Consider the following 5,857-nt stretch of genomic DNA (forward strand, 5'->3'; position numbering starts at 1 on the left):
GTGCTCTAAAAAGGAAGGAACTCTTACATTTGCAACAGCATGGATGGAACTGGAGAGCATTATGCTAAGTGAAATAAGCCAGTCAATGAAGGGAAAATAGCACATGATCTCACTCATTTCTGGATAATAAAGACCATTATAAACTTATGAACAAAAATAGATACAGAGGCAAAGCTGCCTCAAACAAACTGTCAAACTACAGTGGGAAAGCCTGGGAGGGTTGGGTGGCTGGAGGGGGGTAATAAGAGATCAACTGAAGGACTTGAATGCATGCATATATGCATAACCAATGGACCTAAGACACTGGGGGTAGGCGAGGCCAGGGGATTGTCAAGGGCGGGGGAAAGAAGGAGGCATATGTAATACTCTTTGTAATACTTTAAGCAATAAAACAATAAAAAATAATAAAACAAAATAAAAAATAAAATATCAGAGAGGAACGGAGAGGTAAAGACAGAAATATCAAGAATGAGAATCATTGATTGGCTGCCTCCTGTACGTCCCTCACTGGGGATCGAGCCAGAACCTGGGTTATGTGTTCAGACCAGGAATCAAACTGTGACCTTCTGATTCATAGGTCAACACTCAATCACTGAGCCATGCTGGTTGGGCTGAAAAATTTTTGAAATATACAGTAGGTCCTCGGGTTACATAGCGACATAATGCGATTTTCCCCGTTAAGTCAGAACCCACCTATATAAGCACCTACATCACTCAAATGGAGCACATACACAGCAGTAATGCAGTGAAAGAGTAAAAAAAAATTTAAAGCAAGATAACAATTCCTGACCTTTACTGACAGATAATAAAAAACAAAGCACATATGTACATATGTCGAAATGACGGAACATTTATTAATACTGTAAATGGGAGATAGTGATGTAACCACAAAACAACATACATTGAGTTCAACGTAACCCAAGGACTGCCTAAATATAATTTGAGTCCAAAAAGTTGACTTTTAGATGTGAAATTTAGCAAGGACTCTATCCTGTGCACATTCTCAATAGCCATAGTATTCTAGACTTATGTAATATATTAGAGGCCCAGGGGGGTCCCTCAGCCCGGCCTGAACCCTCTCACATTCTGGGAGCCCTCGGGGGATGTCCGACTGATCGCCTTCGTGCTGCCATAGAGGTGGGAGAGGCTCCCACCATCGCTGCGCTCACCAGCTATGAGCCCTATGGGAGCGCACTGATCACCAGGGTGCAGCTTCTGTATTGAGCATCTGTCCCTGATAGCCAGTGCCCATCATAATGACTGGTCATTCTGCGGTTCAACCATTTGCATATTAGGATTTTATTATATAGAATTCATGTCGCAGATAGTACCAATCCATTTGTTTTTCATTGATAGCACTTTCATTCTTGTTCTGAAAATAATGAGATAGCTCAAATTTTATAAACCTTACAAATCAAGATCTGTTCACTCTTTGGCCCAAGCAAAGGTGATAAAATTTTGTCAGAACTGTAATATACATATGACTTGAGGCTCCATTTGAATTTTGGATTTCCTCTGCTGTTACCTTTTGTCTCCAACTCCTGTCCCAAGGTTTTCTAACAAACCACAGAAGCCCTCACATCCTCACATACAGACCACTGGTCCATAGCATCAGTACCTTATCCACCTTCTTCAGGTATTGGTCCTTCTGGGTGATATGCATGTATTTCTTTAAAGCATATGCACCACAAACAGATTTGTCTTTCATTTCCTGAGCACTCACTTCTAATTCTTTCTCCATTTCAGTCTTGAAAGACTCTTCAATAATCTGCTGTAAATAGGTGACCAGCAAAACAGAAGATACACATATACATTTTAAAAACACATAGTACTATAACTCTGTTTCTTTACTTGAAATGTGCATGACAGAAAACTGTTTCATTTGTTGCTACTATCAAAGTGGCACAAATATATCATGTAATGAAGATAGGAATTACTGTGCCTAAAGTGTCTGTTCCAGATCAAATGAGCCAGGAATTCAAGGAACATGATACAGAAGATTAATCTACATAAGGTCCAGCAGGCATGAGAAGTAGCAGGGTAATCCATCTGCCTGGGACCAGAATCAGGACATAAAAAGTCAAAGACAATGAGGAGGGAGGAGGGCAGGGCAGCGTGAGGAAGCCACCAGATTGGCAGCGACCTCCCCCAGTTTCCTCTGGTCCTAGTCAGCTGACCTTGAAACCCCTTACACAGGGAAGTTCTACAGCAAAGCAGAGTCCATCTCCTTTCCGAGTGTTTTCAGGAACATGAGAATGCATGCTCACAGACTTGCAAAGCTCCCATTTCCTATGAGACTCCTATTATGCCCATGTTCCGCCCTTCTCAGTGGGCTTAAGTACAGGAGAGGATTGGGATGCCTGCAGCAAGCTTTTTAAAAGTTACCTACTAGCATGGAGAACTGAGCTATACTTATTATACCTTTTCTCGATCCAGTTTTTCTAGTTTTCTCCGTTCTCTTTCCAAAGCTTTCTGTTCATTCTGCCTTCTTTCTTCACTCAGCTTCTGTTCTTTCAGCAGGTTCCATATTCTTTCTTCTTCACTCTCTTCTCTAGCTTCTTTCTCATCTGCACCTAAAGAGACAGAAAATAAAGAGCAGAGACCCAGGGAGACTGCTCAACTCTCAGTTGATTGTGTTGGCCTGCTGATCCATCTTCATGGTCTCGAAGCATCCAGCCCCACACCTGGCAAAGCATCCGCCTTTTACTTTACTTAGATGAAAACAAGTCACCCTTGCCATGAACAACTTCCACTGTCTTCCCGCCACAACACATTTCCTTATCTTCCTCATCCCTTCTTCTGTACTCTGCCCTTCACAAGCCTTGCATTTCTGCCTCTACACTCAGTTGTAACTCTCTATTTAGGATTCTAACTTAAACATTAGTCTGTATTTAAAAAGCAGTTGTAAAACTCTTCCCCTAATTCCCACAAAAGCAATCGAGCCTCTCCCACCCAGAACAGTACAAAAATAGTACAAAACCAGCACCCCGCCCCTGAACCTCCCTAGTCATCTCACCAACATTTCCCACTTGCCCTGGGCCGATCCCTTCCTGGAGTTTTAGCTATTAGCTCTGCCCTGATCATTCCCACATCTTTTTCTCTAGCACAGATCTCTCCCCCAGTCTCATCCACATTTCTGGCCAGTTCCCTACCCTCAAAACTTGGAAATCCCACAGCATCAGCTTCAGACCTGAAGTTATCATTCCTGTCCCTTTAATCATGCCTTTCTACACTATATTCACTCAGCCGCCAGGGCTTACAGGCTCTAACTCCCCCAGCTACTGCAATTAGAGTACCTCTCACCTTTACCTGGACAACTGAACTGAAATAACCTAGTCAATGTGCTCATCTTGACATCAATCTCTCTGCCTTCTAGCAACCACCATCAGCAGCACCCTTCATTTCCTGAAAAGAAGATCTGAATTTCTGTTGCTGTCTCTACTCTGGTGGTGTACAGACCTTCTTTCCAAACTGACTTGAAATAGCACACTACTTCTGCACTGAGAACGCTGCACCTCCAGCAGCAGACTCATGCTACCTGGATATATCTGTGCCTCCCTTGCTCTGTGCTTTGCTTTCAATCTCTCCCTAACCTAATACTCACTTCCTCCCACCTCTCCCACACAACCCCACCACTGAGCAAGCGCACAGGGCCCTGAAAAAAAGAGATAAACGAATAGAAGAATATACCATGTTCATGGACTGGTAGAATTAATATCATTAAAATGTGCCTACTACCCAAAGCAATCCTTAGATTCAATGCAATCCCTATTAAAATGCCAAGTGCATATTTCACAGATCTAGAAATATGCAAAAGATTTATATTTCAAATGAGATACAGAACACTGAAAAAGACCCCAAATAGCCACAACATTCTTTTTTTTTTTTTGTATAGCAGGCAGAGATTTGTTAAAGAACAAGTACAGACTCCCAAGTGGGGAGGGAGAAAGAGTACCACAGAACAGACTCCCACATAGGGAGGGGGGTATGGTCCCCTAGCCACAACATTCTTAAGAAACAAGAACAAATGAGACTACATTGAACTAAAAAAACTTCTGCAAAGCAAAAAAAAAAAAAATCAGCATCAAAATGAAAAGGGAATCCACTGTATTGGAGAACATATTTGCCAATAATACATACGGTAAGGGGTTAATTTCCGAAACACATAAAGTACTCGTATAATCCACCAAAACATAAACAACCCCATTAAATATGGACAGAAAATCTAAATAGATACTTCTCCAAAGACAACATACAAATGGCCAAGAGACATGAAAATAGGCTCAATGTCACTAATTATTAGAGAGATGCAAATTAAAATGACAATGAGGTGCCACTGCAAACCAGCCAAAATAGCTACCATTAATAAGTCATACAATAAGTGCTGGTGAGGTTGTGGATAATAAGGAACCTTAGCATACTTCTGGCAGGAATACAAGATACAGCCACTAAGGAAAACACTATTCCTGAAGTGACACCTCTCCACCACCACATTTACACAGTATTTTGTGCCTGCCTTGTCACAACCACATGAATCTATTTGTTCTACATCTATTGTTCCAGGCTTTATTTATCTATTCCCTGTATCTCAAAGCAAAAGTCCTCACCTGTCACAGGTTTAACTCAATGTCAATCCCACAGATGGTTATGCTTGCCTTTCTCCTCTGGATCTGGAAGAGACTAAACTTTTGTAGGCTACACTTTCCCACCAGCAATGCAAAGAGACAAATTCATAGGTTCACCAAAGGATTTTGAAGGTTTTTGCTAACAGGACAGAAACAACACAGTCATTTTGGTCTCATACTCCTGGTCATGAAATTCAAATACCAGAGGAGGCAGTTGATCATTTTCACAGGCAGAAATGCAATCTTCTTCTTGCTTGCAGACCTAAATGCCATGGCTTTATCACATGGAATAGCAATCTCAAAATAGAAATGCTGTTTGGTTGCTGACTTTAAACTATAAAGAAGAAAAAAGGACTATATCTTTGCTGTGCATTGCATAACAAAATTTCGTTCAACAGACCACATATATGACAGTGGTCCCATCTTCTCTCTATAGAAAAGCCCAAGCAATGGTTAAGACTGGCCGGTAGCTATGATGTGCACTGACCACCAGAGGGCAGAAGCTCAATGCAGAATCTGCTCCCTGGTGGTCAGTGTGCTCCCACAGCCAACCTCTCGTGACCAGTCAACTTCCCATGGTTGCTCCCCCGACCCCACACGTCAGTAGGCCACGATCAGGAGTGGACAAGATGGCCCTGTTCACCAGCCAGGCCAAGGGACCCCACAAAAGCATGCACCAGGCCTCTGGTAAGATTATAATGGAGCTTAAAAATCACTACTGTCTAAGTGGTGTGGCTATCACCACATGGTAACGTAATACAAAGCATTACTCCTGTGTCTATGGAGATGCAAATGTAAACCAACCCACTGTGCTTCAAGCCATAAAAAAGTACAGCACATACAACTACGTCTAGTACCAAACACTTAATCCTACCTAATATAAGAGAAACATGGTAATTGGCATATAACTGCTACCCATCCCATTGGCTAATCAGCAAGATATGCAAATTAACTGCCAGCCAAGATGGCGGCGGCAGCCAGGCAGCTTGAAACATAAGGCTTGCTTACTTCAGTAACGGAGGACTCCAAAGATCCCTGCCTGCCTTGTCGGCCTCTGAACCTGCAGTTTCAAACATTGTAACAAATACAGAAGCTAAACAAAACCCCAGAAACCAGCTTTCAGCTGGCTGGGATCTCAAAGCTGGAGTTGATACAGAGTTTTGATTATAGGACCCAAACAAACCAGATACTTTCTTTCAGCAGCAGAGGCCTCAGCGCTGGAGACAGAGCTA

At 42.3% G+C, this 5,857-nt stretch overlaps 1 pseudogene; it reads right to left on the bottom strand.

Moving 5' to 3' along the window:
- Window positions 1-5,857, bottom strand: part of LOC102774225 — a 46,346-nt pseudogene that overhangs the window by 7,588 nt on the left and 32,901 nt on the right.

The sequence above is a fragment of the Myotis davidii genome, unplaced genomic scaffold (assembly GCF_000327345.1).
Source record: "Myotis davidii unplaced genomic scaffold, ASM32734v1 scaffold852, whole genome shotgun sequence".
Taxonomy (NCBI): Eukaryota; Metazoa; Chordata; class Mammalia; order Chiroptera; family Vespertilionidae; genus Myotis; species Myotis davidii.